The sequence below is a fragment of the Stegodyphus dumicola genome, chromosome 6, assembly GCF_044657685.1.
Source record: "Stegodyphus dumicola isolate Sdum_Otavi_A_Nest chromosome 6, ASM4465768v1".
In the NCBI taxonomy this organism is placed as follows: Eukaryota; Metazoa; Arthropoda; class Arachnida; order Araneae; family Eresidae; genus Stegodyphus; species Stegodyphus dumicola.
This window is the reverse complement of record NC_140773.1, coordinates 4,833,622-4,852,029: the sequence shown is the minus strand read 5'-3', so window position 1 is coordinate 4,852,029 and position 18,408 is coordinate 4,833,622. Positions and strand designations below refer to the sequence as shown.

Sequence of the window (18,408 nt, the reverse complement as noted above, 5' to 3'; positions counted from 1 at the left end):
TAAATATTTAAAAACAAAACAAGCCACTGCATGAATTCACTGTGGCTGCAGTTTCATTAACAATGAAATATAATATTTTTATAAGGCATTTTATTCTTGTTAATACATACCATAAAGTTCATGATTTGTGTTTTCCCCCTCCCTGCACGTTAACGAGAATTATCCATTCTAGTTATTTAAAGAGATCCTATCCTTGAAACTGAGCACATCACATAATCATACACAGGACAAACAGACAAATCTCTAAAATTCAGGATAAATTAATGAATGTAACAAGCATTTGGAATAGAATTGGAAGGGGATCCTCAATACTAACATCTTTTATTGGGTAAAAGTAGCAAAAGCTTAATTTTTAGAGGGCAGAATTATTGTCTGTATTAATTTTCTCCTCAGTCTGGATTTCACAGGAACTTCCAAAATTTTCCTCAATAATAATGCTAATGATTGCAGATTCTAGTCCATTCCTGCTGGATAGTGGAGAAATGTCTTCTGTGGGCCAAAGAATTTCAAACTTCCATGCAAAATACATGTTAACATCTGTGGTGCTTACAGTAACAACAGTAAAACTAAGCTGAGCTTCACCAATTTATTGCCATCAGGTGAACATCTCTTACATTTCTTCATGCTTAATTAAGCATTATTATTTATTTTGTTCATGCATATCATGAACCAATTTACTCAGGTATTTATAATCTTTGATTTTTGATCAGAATGCACCTAAAAGGATTAAAAATGGCTTAGTAGCTAAATATATGTACAAATGTTCAATGTTAATAAAAACCAATGATGAATAAATTCTATATTTTGAAAACTATCATTATCATTATGGTTGTCGATTTTCACAATCAGCATTTTTGTTCATAAAAAAATTTGCATCATTTGGTGTATGGAAATCAATAATTAAACCAATTAATTAAACCAAATAATTAGTTCAGTGTGCTTTTCAGGATACAATTACTTGCAATTTTATAATAGAAAAATATTTTCCTTGCTAAAAACATAAAAACTAAGGCATATGTTGTTTACCAAATCACCAAGTTTACCAAATCTGCAATTCTTACACCAATACCGGTGTCAATGATGGCCTAGGTTCTATCCTCCTCGTTCGGAATGATTTTAACTCTTTACAGGTCCAGTTGGCTAGGATCTGTGAGACATTCACACCTGGTTTTGTCAAGTGCCTAAATAAAAAATTGATATCTTTAATTCAGATGCTAGTTTTTACATCACATTATATTTACTTATGTCATCCAAATGAACTAATTTTAAGCTATAAACTTGGTAGTTAAGATGTACTATATTACTCTAGCAGCAGTCATGCTAACAAAATTATTGAGGCCCTCGGTAAAACTGAAACAATCTATGACCAATAAAAATTTTTGCAATGAAATCAAATGATGGTCACAAGGGTCCTCCATTATTTCTTGACTTTGTATAGTACCTCATTTAGTTTGCAATCTTAACATGTTACAACACGTTAAATATACAACAGAATTACTTACATTCAATGAGTTTGAAATCAGTTCTCGAAGAAAGATTTCTTTATTGGAATAGAAGGTGTTGATGCTGATGCTCAATGAGTGGCCTTCTCAGCTTGGAATGCAAACTTTTCCGCATCACTGTGATCATCCTGCATACAAACTTCGTTCTTGTCTTGGCATCTAAAATAAAAATTAAAAATTTCAGCCATTTTGCCTCATGCAATTTTCTGATCATGTATCAGTTATTTTGTATCAGATATTAAATACTAATGAACATTCATCCACTAATTTATAAACTTTGTTGTACTTCTGTACATTTATCAGTGTACAGAAATAATTTTCTCAATATAATTGTTTTCACATTTATCTAAAAGCATTTGTTTGCTGATCATTAAAAATAAGTTAATACGTTTCAACTACAAGCAGTAAAAGAACAAAAACGAACATGACGTGAATGAATTATTTTCATCAACTGCACATATTGTGTTAACAGAAAAAAAAGCCAATGCTTTAAACTATGACAAATTTGGAATAATTGTAAAAAATATTGCAAAGTCATGTTAAAGACTTCAAACAGCCTCTGTTAGTAACATTAAGGGTAATATCGAACTTCCTACCAAACAACTGTATTCCTCAGTATCATGAGATTTTGTCCCTCAATTGATATTAACGCTCTTGCGTCATGCTTGTTTGCTCAATCGCTCTTCCATCATGCTTGTTTGCTGGTCACTCATAATCAGCTTGAGCTTTGAAAAGCTTCGTTCAGCAGACGCGACAGTTACTGGAAATGTCAAAGCTATAAGCAATGCAACAGAGACGTTTGGGAAAGAATTTAATGAACTGCAGATTTTTAAAAGCAGCAGTACTTTGTTGCACTAAACCTGTTAAGTTGCCCAATTCAGCACATGAATCATGAGCATCAACAACCGACCCAGAAATTTTATCTGTTAAGGTAACGCTCAGAACATCACAGGTCAGTTGCGCTCATTCCCGTAATGCATCGGAAATTGAGCAAGAAACCAAACTTGTCATAACTCTTTAGCTGCATCTTGGGCCAAATCGAAACCTGTTTCTTTGTAGGATTTCAGGAAGTTGATTGTGTTCTGAATACAATTCAAAGTGACATCAAATTGCATAGCCTTACTTTACAACATTTTGCTCACAATATTAACTTTCTCCAAGAGATAGTACCCTATTACTAACAATACCCAGAAAGGGTAGCATTTAATTTGGTTTGCCAAACTGGCAGCCTTCATTGTTACCTTTGGGTCGTTTCTCTCGGAGACCTCAATTAATAATGCACCATAAATCAATTCTATCTGAAACCTCACAGATTTAACGGAATCTCTTCGACACTGGCAGCATGTTTCTGAGGTTGGCTTCACTGTAAACAATTTAACATATCGCTTGAGCAAATACCATAACTGAGTTGTTGCAGCAAACAGCAAAAAATCCAAAAAAAGGTCGATAGTAGTAGTCGAAGATTTCACCATATCTAAGAACCGCATGGAAGGTAAAATGCTTTCGGATTTAGCTCAAGTATGCGTTTTTGTACCCCACTGTTCTGTCCTCTCGTATTGGATCCATTATCAAATCCTTGCCATCTGCAGTTTTGTATTTTCTGCAGCAAATTTAGTTCATCAAGCTTTTTCAAGCATGCTTCTGTCGAACCTGTGCTACTACCTACTGCCAAAAAGCCTACAAATCACAATTTTTGTCACATAAACATTGGCAATTCATATTATCATAGTCATTTGCTCCTGATGGCTTGCATCAGGAGTATAATCTACCATGATGGAGACATATTTGATAGTGTGAGCATCTGCAATTATTTTCTTGAGAACCACTTCACCCATCAGATGAAGGTGTTCATTTTGGATGTGATTCCGTAGATAATGGTCATGTATCTCAGCGTTTTTGATATGTTCTGTCAGCCTTTTTGATAACACAAATCCAGCAAAATTCCTTCCCCGGCCTTTACCTGCACAACTGTTTGTCTGTTTATCACAGATATACATACTTCCAGTTACAAAAATGTTTTAATTGACCCAAATACTTTTATTTTGGTATTTTTAAATTTAAGAGATTATAAATTACAAAATCTAACATTTCATTCATTTCTTCGCACTACATTCATTTACATTTTCTTCCTCCCAAAAATTAAGTACATAGCATTATTAACATTATTATTGCCCATATCATTATTAACAAAGTGCCACATATGAGACTGACCACCGATACCCACTGAATGAAATGCTGCTTCCAAAATTTTAACTTTCAGAAACTATAAATATTTCATAGCAAAATCAACTAACAATAATCGTATTCGTAACATTAATGACATCCCTACTAACAACGGGACTCAGCCCCTGCCACTCTTCCAGCCCTTCAATGGATTTAAATAAGCAATCTTGCTGGTTTTTCAATCTGGCTGAGGATTTGTAGTGTAACGTTAATAGGAACAGAATTTTAAAAAATCATTCTTTGGAGAATTCCTAAAATACTTAGCTTTGGAACTTAGTTGTCTAGTAAACCTAAGAATGGCTAAGACTGGGGCAGGTTCACACTATTGGAGAAAACCTCACATTACCAGCAGCTAAAGATATCGTTTTAAAATTATTAAACGAAAAAGGAGCTAATGAAATTAATAATAACACGTTATCAAATGATCTAGTAAAGTTGATGAATTCATGAAATGGCAAATTCATACCAAAGACACTTGTTCAGAAAGTAAAACACAGCAAGTATTTCGCATTACAGTTGGATGAAAATACTGATATAACGTACTCTGTTCAATTATTAGCTTAAATACGTTTCGAAGAAGATAAATGAATTGCCGAAGAGTATTTATTTTGAGAATATCTTCATTACAGAGCAACTGTAAATGATATTTTCAAAATACAGTACAAAGTCTTTAATTTAGACATCCATAATCCAGAATGATCTTAATACTCAAAGCTGCAAACTTCCTGTGCATGCCTAAATGCATTATGCGTAAACGTATAATGCATTTACGAATGCGCTTAATACATTTACACATGCACGTTTAATGTATAACGGACGGTATAAGCTAGGCTAAAATTATCTAATTATCTATTTCAGGTAATGTTGCAGATTGTGTTGTTCCTTAATCTTCAAATTGATCCAGCTTATTATTTTTTTGCAGACTTTTAGAGCAATTTATAAAAGTAAGCTTGAACTTTCGATTATCTCAAAAAGAGTTTCTGATTCTGGAGCTGCCAAAGGATCTACAAAGTGAAAGCATGTTTCGATGTCCATCAAACAAAAATTGGAATTGCTGCAAAACATGGATAAAGGCATATCCTTTGTTTTCTCTAACCATTCCGAAATCTGTTTATCAATTTCACGCTGCTCTGCGGGGAGGAAACGTTGCTGCGCGCAATGAACTGGAAGTTGATCTGTCAGCACTATCCTCATCTTCAGGGCAGATGTTTTTATTTTATTCGGCTTATAAGTTCTTACTAAATGTAGTATTTCATCTCTATGTACTTCGTCTTTGATTGATTTAAATCAAATTCCTTGTCATTATAAATATCATGAATAGCCATCAAATAGTTTTCTGGTTGCAATTTTCTAATTTTGACTATGCGTAATGTATGCTTTACGCATGCGCGCACTGAAAGAAATGTGTAATAAAGTAAATATATATTAAACTTTTTTTTGTAAATTTTGATACCCTTTAGATCATAATTGCTCTTTATTTCACAAATTACAGTTTCATATTTTTAATTCTATAATTTCTGCATGCCATCTGACCAGATTTAAATTGATGATCTATAATCCGGAAAAAACCCTAATCCGAAGTCCCGACGAGTCCAGATTAAAGACTTTGTACTGTAATTTGTTTTAATTGTCCTATATATGTTTATGTGCTAAAAAGATCTCTTTAAATAATTAGGTCAGGTGATGCTTCTTTACACGTGTGTGTGTGGGGGGGGGAATCTCAAATCATGTATTTTATATGGAATACATTAATGACAATAAACTATAATAAAAGTGCTATATTTAATTATTCATGAAACTGCATTCAGGAGGAATTCATTTAGTCCCTTACATTTGTTTCTGAATATTCATATTTACAAAATTTATTTGCAAAGCAGCCTTACAAAATGTTAAAAGAATCGAATTCATTTTCGATTCATTCAATGAAAGAAGCAGCAACATATGTGTATAAAAATATACACATATGTTGCTGCTTCTTTCATTAAAAACCTTGTTTGAAGTAAAAAACAATTTCTTAAAAAATATAATGGAAATTCTGTCATTTTAAGTTTTTGGGCACAGGAAGGTGCCATTTATACTTATGAAAAATGTACAAATAACAGACTAGTTAATCAAATGTGTTTTAGCTCAACATCCCCCTCAGTTTATGCCAATAAATTCTAAAGAAGAAAAAAGTGTTGCAGCTTCTTTCAGTGCCTCTAAACGTAGATTCTATTCACTCTTTTATCATTATCATTTTCTTTTTTTATTTTATTATTCACTCTTTTATCTTTTTATTAAATTTCCACTTTCCAATTGTGCTTCCACTAATTTCAACAGTTACACGAAAAACTCTATAATCATATTATTTTTATGCATATACATTTCTACATACACTTCTCTGCGAAAGTTCTTCCTACCCATGACATATTTCTCCTAGACTTGTATCTCAAAAGATTCTGAATTACAAGTGGCCAGTTTCAGTGGAGCATTCCAGATTCTCAACGGAGTAGTGAGAGTCCTAGAAATAGGCACACTATGTCACCTTAAATGACACACTATAAGAACACAATGTGCTTTCTAACACAGCAATTATAGGGCCCATCTTTAAATTTCACATCATAACTTCAATAAGGGTGTGGAAGTTATTCTCTCTTTCAGTGTCTCTAAATACCCAAGCTCCATTCATCATTTGGAAATTTTTGCTTTCAACAATCACACCAACACCTAATGTCATATCTCACCTGCATTCCTACATATATTTCCCTGCAAAAATTTCTCAAATCTGTGACATATTTGTCAGACATCTTGGTCTTAAAAGAAATGAAATCACATAAAGCCTAGCCATGCATAGATCTCTCAATGGAACTCCCAGATTCTCAACTGAATTTGTGTGAGCTATAGAAACAGAATCCTTAAATGTCACACTGTGACTCACTGGAAGACAATAACGTGCTCTCCAGTAGTGTCAGACAATTATAGACCCTGCTTTATGTTCTTCTTCATAACATAAGACGGAAAACAAAAATCGCATGATCTTTCATCGCCTCCAAACACCCAGGCTCCATTCACTCTTTTATCACTCAGAAATTTCTCCTTTACAAGCTTGTTTCCATCAATTTCAACAATCACACCAGCATCTAATATCATATTTTCATTCACACGCATTTCTGTTTGTATTTATCTGCTAAAATATCTCAAATCTGTGACAGATTTATCAGACATTTTGGTCTTAAATGAAATCACATGAAGCCTAGCCATGCACAGATCTCTCAATGGAACTCCCCAGATTCTCAACTGAATTTGTGTGAGCCATAGAAACAGGGCCCTTAAATGTCACAAAATGAATGACTGGAAGAAAATTACGTGTGCTCCAGCAATGTCAGAAAATTATAGATTCTGCTTTATGTTCTTCTTCATAACTTCATCAGATGGAGAACAAAAATCACATGATCTTTCATTACCTCCAAACACCCAGACTCCATTCACTCTTTAATCATTCAGAAATTTTTTCTTTACAAGCTTGTTTCTATCAATTTCAACAACCACACCAGCACCTAATATCATATTTTCATTCACATGCATTTCTATTTGTATTTATCTGCTAAAATATCTCAAATCTGTGACAGATTTATCAGACATTTTGGTCTTAAATGAAATCACATGAACCCTAGCCATGCACAGATCTCTCAATGAAACTCCCCAGATTCTCAACTGAATTTGTGTGAGCCATAGAAAGAGGGCCCTTAAATGTCACACAATGAATGACTGGAAGACAATTACGTGTGCTCCAGCAATGTCAGAAAATTATAGATTCTGCTTTATGTTCTTCTTCATAACTTCATCAGATGGAGAACAAAAATCACATGATCTTTCATTACATCCAAATACCCAGACTCCATTCACTCTTTAATCATTCAGAAATTTTTTCTTTACAAGCTTGTTTCTATCAATTTCAACAACCACACCAGCACCTAATATCATATTTTCATTCACATGCATTTCTATTTGTATTTATCTGCTAAAATATCTCAAATCTGTGACAGATTTATCAGACATTTTGGTCTTAAATGAAATCACATGAACCCTAGCCATGCACAGATCTCTCAATGGAACTCCCCAGATTCTCAACTGAATTTGTGTGAGCCATAGAAAGAGGGCCCTTAAATGTCACACAATGAATGACTGGAAGACAATTACGTGTGCTCCAGCAATGTCAGAAAATTATAGATTCTGCTTTATGTTCTTCTTCATAACTTCATCAGATGGAGAACAAAAATCACATGATCTTTCATTACATCCAAATACCCAGACTCCATTCACTCTTTAATCATTCAGAAATTTTTTCTTTACAAGCTTGTTTCTATCAATTTCAACAACCACACCAGCACCTAATATCATATTTTCATTCACATGCATTTCTATTTGTATTTATCTGCTAAAATATCTCAAATCTGTGACAGATTTATCAGACATTTTGGTCTTAAATGAAATCACATGAAGCCTAGCCATGCATAGATCTTTCAATGGAACTCCCCAGATTACCAACTGAATTTGTGTGAGCCATAGTGTTGTGAAATGAACTAAAGTAATAACTGGCGCGAGGCGCTGCTGTTCGTGACCTCAGCCTGCGTGCTGAGTGTTTTGAATGTTTTGCTTGTAGACGGAACGAAAGCTGATCTCGGAAGAGAAAGACTGTTTTGATGGAAATAAAGAATGGCTTATTAAGAATTTTTTGTCTTTATTCATAACGCACCCAGCCTCGGGTAGAGGCAGCTGTTCTGAATGAAATGTTTTGAATATATTTGATTGATATATATTTTTTGTGTTCTTCGCAACATAGTGGTACCCTTGATGGGACCGGGTGCTATGAATTGGAATTTTCATATTGAATTTTTGATTTTGAACTTTGATTTTGAATATACTTTGAAGATGGATTTGATCGCTTTAAAGGCTCAAACAATGAGAGGTGTGGTCTGCAGGAATTAGTCCCTCCGAAACCCGCCATGTTTCTTATCGAGAACAGAAATTCCAATGTTGAAGATCTTGATGAATTAAATTCGTCAAGTCTTAATAAGAGATTAAAGTATAGAACTAAATTGTTAAATGATCTGAGACAACGATTTAGAAAAGAATACCTTAGTCAACTGGTTCAAAAGCATAATGAAAAACGATCTCGGGAACCTGTAGTAGGAGAAATAATACTGATGGAGGATGATAACAGAAAACGTTTATTTTGGTCCTTAGCCCGAATTACAGAATTGATCCCTGTACGTGATGGAAAGATTTGTGCGGTTAAACTTAAGACCCGGCATGGAACAGCTGAACAACCAATACAATGCATCTTTCCTCTGGAGATACAGGCCAATGATAGAAACATAATTCCTGATAAGAAACTGGGTGCAGAGGAATCTAATTCTAGTGCTGGATGTATGTTAAAAAGGGGAATTGCACCTGATAAAATGGTGATGCAACAATATTCCTCCTCTGGACGACTTGTGAAAGCTCAAAAAACTTGATCTTTTAAGTAATGTTTGCTATGAGCTTGAGACTCAGTGGGGAGGATGTTGTGAAATGAACTGAAGTAATAAATGGCGTGAAGCGGTGCTGTTTGTGAAGTCAGCCTGCGTGCTGAATTTTTCGAATGTTTTGCTTGTAGACAGAACAAAAGCTGATCTCGGAAGAGTGAGAATGTTGCGAAGAAAAAAAAGAATGGCTTCTTAACCCCTTTGAGCCGGGTAGCGAAAACGCGCGCTTATCGCTGAGGCCGGCAGTGTCTTACGCGAGCGTCTCTCCAGGGCCGGGGGCCTTTTTTGCTAGTAAGCCTAAATCCATGAAATTTCCGAAGTATCAACGCATTGTTTAAAAATGCTCTATAGAGTATTTAAACGGCTTATGCTTTATAGACATTTTTATATATATACTTTAATTACCTTATTTCTTGTTTAAATGCATATTTTACACATTTTATTTTAATTACTCACCATTTTATGAATTTTAACATTATACATCTGAAAACTAAATATATTACTTAAAATTCTCTTTTCGTATGAAAAATTTCAAAACAGGGATCTACACACAGTCCTACGTTACATTCCTTGCACTCGTAATAACTCATTTGCCGTTTTGGAGGATTTTTCCGGGAATGTGTACAAACGAAGCATCGTCGTCTCATTTTCTTTATAAGTCTCTCCTGAACAAAGTTTTGGAAAATGTCTTTCAGTTAATCTTTCAGAATATATATCAGAATATCAGAATCAATATCTGAAATATTTTGCATCATTTCTGCTATTTCATGCTCTGTTAAACATTTTTGAGGCTTCGACATTGCAACGGTAAAAACAAAGAATTCACGTCTAACAAGATCTAATTACTTTCTAAAAACTGAACTGCAAATGCTTCTCTCATTTCGAGTAGAAGGTCTAATGTACATGTATCTGAAACCATATGGACATACAGTGCCATCTTGTGGCAGAAATTATAGTTTGAAAAACGCTCCAAACTACTGGCACAAATACGTGACAGTCGGTAGAGAACGGAACAATCCTCTGGCACGCCTGCGTGTCGGCCGCTAGGTAAGTGTGTTCGTTGCTGGCACGTATACGTGACAGTCGGCGCGAAGGGGTTAAGAATTTTTTGTCTTTATTCATAATGCACCCAGCCTCGGGTAGAGGCAGCCCGCAACTGAACAAACTGTTTTGAATATATTTGATTTATATATTTTCTGTGTTCTTCGTTAACAGTAGCTCTAAATGGCAATTTAAACTAATTTGGGGTCCATCCTTGACAATCAAGTACATTCATGCAAGCTCACAATTATCTATGTAATCTTTCCACAAGATAACACAGCCACAATCGAAGATATGATTTTTGCCATCCCATGTCTCCTAAAATGCTACTGGTATAGCTGCATTGGCTCTGGCCTTGAATACAGCATGTCATACAATCAGAATTGCTTTCAAATAGTCTCACTGCAAGAACACTACTTCCAGGTAAGTCCTCACACTAAGTGTGAAAACTTTTGAGATTACTACAAGTTCAATAACCGGATTCTCTAAAAAAACACCAAATGTAATGTTGCACAAAATGTGAGCAATTTTCACACTGCCGAAGATATCTGGAGAATACATCACTCCAGACACTATATCAGACATTCAATATCTGAGTCACTTCCACAGCATCTGCCATTCATGCTGCCAGAGGCATTTACTTTGGACATTACTGGGTGGTCTTAACTACATAAATTACAATATTGAATCAAGTTATCATATATTTTTTGTCCATTTATATTTTGTGATTAAAATTAACTTTAAAAAATTTCTATCGCAATAACTTGCAAATATTTTTATTGGGAAATATAATGACAAAAATCCAAGAAATGACTAACCATACACATAATAATTAAACAACATATATATCAATAATTCATTTCTCTTTTTCTTTAAATTCAGAAATTTCAAAAATTTAGAAAATTTTTCATTTGAATGATGCGAATATTAATACCATGTTTGACTATAGGTAAATTAATATTTTTATTCTTTGAAAAGCAAAAACTGCTTTCATAAATAAATTTTACTTTTATAATTACAGAGCATCTTACCAAGAATTGTTACTTACTTTTTCTTTTCCTTCTGTAAATCTATTGAGAATGGCTATTCAACTAACCAAGATGCAGTCTTCCTGGTATGGCAAAATATAATAGCCTGTCCTATTGACACAGTACCATATATGTTACACAAAGCTTGAAATTTCTCTTCTTTATCTCTGCATACTATGTAATACTGATCTATATTATCCAAACTGTCTTCTTCCCTTTTCAGTTTAATTATAATAGGATCAGAAACAATCAATTCTGCAAATTGCATGACTTCTTCAGAATAAGTAGCTGAGAACAGCAGCATCTGACAGTCTTTCGGTAGCTGCTTATGGATGCGAATAGACTGGTCTTGATATCCTTGAGTCGAGATCATGACATCTGCTTCATCTAAAACAAATTCTTTTATTTTCCTGAGATCAAAACACTTATAGCGCATTGCCCAATCATAAACTTTACCAGGAGTTCCAATCATAAACTGAGCAGTAATTTTTTCTCCTCTTTGCAAAACCTCACCTCTAACAGCAAAACAAAATTCAATATTCGGACAAAATTTTGCCATTCTTTTTGCCACTTTTCCTGTCTGCATGGCTAACTCATATGTTGGGGACAAATTAAGCATGTGAGGATATTTCAAATTTGTGTCCACTCTGCTCAAACTTGCCAAAAGAAAAGCAGCAGTTTTAAGCGAACCACTCTGAGACTGAGCAATCATATTTTGTGGAGGATCTGCAATAAGAGTAGGAAAAGCAGTCTCTTGTATTTTTGAGGGAGAATTAAATCCCATACTATACACACCTTTAAGAAGTTCAGGTCGCAGATTCAATTCTTCAAAGGATTTCACAGAATACAGAGATGAATTAGGATTTCTCTGGATATCTATATCATGAGAAACTTCAATTAAATGAAATCTTGCAAGTTTTTTCATCAGAGATATCTCAGCAGGATTTAATTCAGGTTCATCATCTTTTTCATCATCGTCTTTTGATGCTTCATCAGGAATCTTTGGAGGAGGTATTGGAGGTGGCACAGGTGGTAGAATAGGATCGTCTAAATTTAAATTGTCAACTAATTTCGAAATTCCTTTATCTTGTATATGAGAAGAAAGACCCCAATCATCAACATCTGCCATGATAAAGCCTATCGAAAATGTAAATGTCAAAATATAGATTTCTGTAAATTCTAATATATGCAAAGACAAAGATATACTTAGAAAAACTGAAATCATAACAAATATAATGCATGTGTCCCAAATAATTAAAATGTATGAAGATCATAAAAAGCAGTTATTTTAGTTATATCACATTACTTTAAAGTGATAACTCTATTGCTGCACTTAAAAAAAAAAAAATAAATAAATAAATAAAAATAAATCTGATTATTATGCCTATCATTAAATGGTATTCAATTCTATGTCCAAAAACTCATGAATATACAAGTTACCTACTAACTAAATGTAGAAAATGGTTCCCAGTGGAGAAATAGTATCTATTTCAATTTGGAACTATCTTGTTTAGTTACCATCTAGACTTTGGTTTTTAAACAAGACAGACTAAATAATCATATTTTGTGATGTTTTTACATCATGAATATGTTTGTATCAACAGAGCCAGGTTGAAGAAAGGCCAGCACCTGGGTAATCATGTAACATGTGATCTAATCACTTAGCTATTTATTTTTAGAGGGTGATCCTAAAATTTGCTGTCTTCTCACCTTTATTTTATTGCATGCTCAAATTTAAAAACAGTGTTTTAGTCTAAGAAATAAATAACTAACTAAAAGCAGTAGATCACATACTATATGATTACCGGAACCTGTAAATTCTCGCAAGTATACTTCCAACCTGGCTTTCTGTTCCAATTTTGAGAGGTGTGGTCTGCAGGAATTAGTCCCTCTGAAACCCACCATGTTTCTTATCGAGAACAGAAATTCCAATGTTGAAGATCTTGATGAATTAAATTCGTCAAGTCTTAATAAGAGATTAAAGTATAGAACTAAATTGTTAAATGATCTGAGACAACGATTTAGAAAAGAATACCTTAGTCAACTGGTTCAAAAGCATAATGAAACACGATCTCGGGAACCTGTAGTAGGAGAAATAGTACTGATGGAGAATGATAACAGAAAACGTTTATTTTGGTCCTTAGCCCGAATTACAGAATTGATCCCTGGACGTGATGGAAAGATTTGTTCGGTTAAACTCAAGACCCGGCATGGAACAGCTGTACGACCAATACAATGCATCTTTCCTCTGGAGATACAGGCCAATGATAGAAACATAATTCCTGATAAGAAACTGGCTGCAGAGGAATCTAATTCTAGTGTTGGATGTATGTTAAAAAGGGGAATTGCACCTGATAAAATGGTGATGCAACAATATTCCTCCTCTGGACAACATGTGAAAGCTCCAAAAAAAACTTGATCTTTTAAGTAATGTTTGTTATGAGCTTGAGACTCAACCTGAGTCTCAAAGGGGGGGGAGGATGTTGTGATCTTTTAAGTAATGTTTGTTATGAGCTTGAGACTCAACCTGAGTCTCAAAGGGGGGAGGATGTTGTGAAATGAACTAAAGTAATAAATGGCGCGAAGCACTGCTCAGCCTGCATGCTGAGTTTTTCGAATGTTTTGCTTGTAGACAGAACGAAAGCTGATCTCGGAAGAGTGAGAATGTTGTGATGAAAAAAAAGAATGGCTTCTTAACCCCTTCGAGCCGGGTAGCGAAAACGCGCGCTTATCGCTGAGGCCGGCAGTGTCTTACGCGAGCGTCTCTCCAGGGCCGGGGGCCTTTTTTGCTAGTAAGCCTAAATCCATGAAATTTCCGAAGTATCAACGCATTGTTTAAAAATGCTCTATAGAGTATTTAAACGGCTTATGCTTTATAGACATTTATATATATATACTTTAATTACCTTATTTCTTGTTTAAATGCATATTTTACACATTTTATTTTAATTACTCACCATTTTATGAATTTTAACATTATACACCTGAAAACTAAATACATTACTTAAAATTCTCTTTTCGTATGAAAAATTTCAAAACAGGGATCTACACACAGACCTACGTTACATTCCTTGCGCTCGTAATAACTCTTTTGCCGTTTTGGAGGATTTTTCCGGGAATGTGAACAAACGAAGCACCGTCGTCTCATTTTCTTATCAGTCTCTTCTGAACAAAGTTTTGGAAAATGTCTTTCAGTTAATCTTTCAGAATATATATCAGAATATCAGAATCAATATCTGAAATATTTTGCATCATTTCTGCTATTTCATGCTCTCTTAAACATTTTTGAGGCTTCGACATTCCAACGGTAAAAACAAAGAATTCACGTCTAACAAGATCTAATTACTTTCTAAAAACTGAACTGCAAACCGAAATACCCAACGCTTTAGAGCAAATAAAACTTCTCTACTTACAGTAAACAACTACCACGTGGATTTAAAGAGACATCATAAATCACGCCATTTGGAAACATTTATTTCCCCGTTTGTTTATATAATCAAAAGCACGTGTATGTGAGTCATGCTTCTCTCATTTCGAGTAGAAGGTCTAATGTACATGTATCTGAAACCATATGGACATACAGTGCCATCTTGTGGCAGAAATTATAGTTTGAAAAACGCTCCAAACTACTGGCACAAATACGTGACAGTCGGTAGAGAACGGAACAATCCTCTGGCACGCCTGCGTGTCGGCCGCTAGGTAAGTGTGTTCGTTGCTGGCACGTATACGTGACAGTCGGCGCGAAGGGGTTAAGAATTTTTTGTCTTTATTCATAATGCACCCAGCCTCGGGTAGAGGCAGCCCGCAACTGAACAAACTGTTTTGAATATATTTGATTTATATATTTTCTGTGTTCTTCGTTAACAGTAGCTCTAAATGGCAATTTAAACTAATTTGGTGTCCATCCTTCACAATCAAGTACATTCATGCAAGCTGACAATTATCTATGTAATCTTTCCACAAGATAACACAGCACAATCGAAGATATGATTTTTGCCATCCCATGTCTCCTAAAATGCTACTGGTATAGCTGCATTGGCTCTGGCCTTGAATACAGCATGTCATACAATCAGAATTGCTTTCAAATAGTCTCACTGCAAGAACACTACTTCCAGGTAAGTCCTCACACTAAGTGTGAAAACTTTTGAGATTACTACAAGTTCAATAACCGGATTCTCTAAAAAAACACCAAATGTAATGTTGCACAAAATGTGAGCAATTTTCACACTGCCGAAGATATCTGGAGAATACATCACTCCAGACACTATATCAGACATTCAATATCTGAGTCACTTCCACAGCATCTGCCATTCATGCTGCCAGAGGCATTTACTTTGGACATTACTGGGTGGTCTTAACTACATAAATTACAATATTGAATCAAGTTATCATATATTTTTTGTCCATTTATATTTTGTGATTAAAATTAACTTTAAAAAATTTCTATCGCAATAACTTGCAAATATATTTATTGGGAAATATAATGACAAAAATCCAAGAAATGACTAACCATACACAGAATAATTAAACAACATATATATCAATAATTCATTTCTCTTTTTCTTTAAATTCAGAAATTTCAAAAATTTAGAAAATTACTCATTTGGATGATGCGAATATTAATACCATGTTTGACTAAAGGTAAATTAATATTTTTATTCTTTGAAAAGCAAAAACTGCTTTCATAAATAAATTTTACTTTTATAATTACAGAGCATCTTACCAAGAATTGTTACTTACTTTTTCTTTTCCTTCTGTAAATCTATTGAGAATGGCTATTCAACTAACCAAGATGCAGTCTTCCTGGTATGGCAAAATATAATAGCCTGTCCTATTGACACAGTACCATATATGTTACACAAAGCTTGAAATTTCTCTTCTTTATCTCTGCATACTATGTAATACTGATCTATATTATCCAAACTGTCTTCTTCCCTTTTCAGTTTAATTATAATAGGATCAGAAACAATCAATTCTGCAAATTGCATGACTTCTTCAGAATAAGTAGCTGAGAACAGCAGCATCCGACAATCTTTCGGTAGCTGCTTATGAATGCGAATAGACTGGTCTTGATATCCTTGAGTCGAGATCATGACATCTGCTTCATCTAAAACAAATTCTTTTATTTTCCTGAGATCAAAACACTTATAGCGCATTGCCCAATCATAAACTTTACCAGGAGTTCCAATCATAAACTGAGCAGTAATTTTTTCTCCTCTTTGCAAAACCTCACCTCTAACAGCAAAAAAAAATTCAATGTTAGGACAAAATTTTGCCATTCTTTTTGCCACTTTTCCTGTCTGCATGGCTAACTCATATGTTGGGGACAAATTAAGCATGTGAGGATATTTCAAATTTGTGTCCACTCTGCTCAAACTTGCCAAAAGAAAAGCAGCAGTTTTAAGCGTACCACTCTGAGACTGAGCAATCATATTTTGTCGAGGATCTGCAATAAGAGTAGGAAGAGCAGCCTCTTGTATTTTTGAGGGTGAATTAAATCCCATACTACACACACCTTTAAGAAGTTCAGGTCGCAGATTCAATTCTTCAAAAGATTTCACAGAATACAGAGATGAATTAGGATTTCTCTGGATATCTATATCATGAGAAACTTCAATTAAATGAAATCTTGCAAGTTTTTTCATCAGAGATATCTCAGCAGGATTTAATTCAGGTTCATCATCTTTTTCATCATCGTCTTTTGATGCTTCATCAGGAATCTTTGGAGGAGGTATTGGAGGTGGCACAGGTGGTAGAATAGGATCGTCTAAATTTAAATTGTCAACTAATTTCGAAATTCCTTTATCTTGTATATGAGAAGAAAGACCCCAATCATCAACATCTGCCATGATAAAGCCTATCGAAAATGTAAATGTCAAAATATAGATTTCTGTAAATTCTAACATATGCAAAGACAAAGATATACTTAGAAAAACTGAAATCATAACAAATATAATGCATGCGTCCCAAATAATTAAAATGTATGAAGATCATAAAAAGCAGTTATTTTAGTTATATCACATTACTTTAAAGTGATAACTCTATTGCTGCACTTAAGAAAATAATAAATAAATAAATAAATAAAAATAAATCTGATTATTATGCCTTTCATTAAATGGTATTCAATTCTATGTCCAAAAACTCATGAATATACAAGTTACCTACTAACTAAATGTAGAAAATGGTTCCCAGTGGAGAAATAGTATCTATTTCAATTTGGAACTATCTTGTTTAGTTACCATCTAGACTTTGGTTTTTAAACAGGACAGAATAAATAATCATATTTTGTGAAGTTTTTACATCATGAATATGTTTGTGTCAACAGAGCCAGGTTGAAGAAAGGCCAGCACCTGGGTAATCATGTAATATGTGATCTAATTACTTACCTGTTTATTTTTAGAGGGTGATCCTAAAATTTGCTGTCTTCTCACCTTTATTTTGCATGCTCAAATTTAAAAAGAATGTTTTAGTCTAAGAAATAAATAACTAACTAAAAGCAGTAGATTACATACTATATGATGACTGGAACCTGTACATTCTCGCAAGTATACCTCCAACCTGGCTTTCTGTCTCAATTTTGAGAGGTGTGGTGGTACAAGAGACTCGCACCCTTCTCCCTCTATCACCAATCTCTTGAAAGGACTTCAGGTTTGCTGTATATTTTCAGTGTCGCTTGCTGCAGACACTATATGCTTATATACATCCATGCTTTCTCCAGGATTTAAAGACAGACCCATCAATATGTATCACTAATCATTACAGTAACTGGACTCAGAGGTCGACAGGTTAAAACAAGGCAAATATTCAAGTAGGCATATTAGATATCACAATGCCTAACTGCTGATGAAATACCGAAGGTTGCTAAACCTTGTTCTCCTACCATTAAACTCTCAAAAAGGTGTCAGCTAGCTGCATATTTTGAGTGCCCCCTTGCCAGCAAAACACTTACAGACACACATGCCTTCTCTGAGAATTGAACCTGGGCTCTCTGGGACAGCAGTCACCATCTCTAACCATTATCCCATCTTTATGTCTACAGCAGGACTATGAACCAGTCCTTAATTAAAAATCAGAGGAACAACTTAGTTATTTCACCAACAATTTTTT

At 34.3% G+C, this 18,408-nt stretch overlaps 2 pseudogenes; both read right to left on the bottom strand.

The window, feature by feature from the left end:
• Window positions 1-11,343: 11,343 nt before the first annotated feature.
• On the bottom strand, window positions 11,344-12,430 carry LOC146996657 (DEAD-box helicase Dbp80 pseudogene; annotated as a pseudogene).
• Window positions 12,431-16,032: 3,602 nt separating this feature from the next.
• Window positions 16,033-17,150, bottom strand: LOC146996656 (DEAD-box helicase Dbp80 pseudogene; annotated as a pseudogene).
• Between the last annotated feature and the right edge of the window lie 1,258 nt (window positions 17,151-18,408).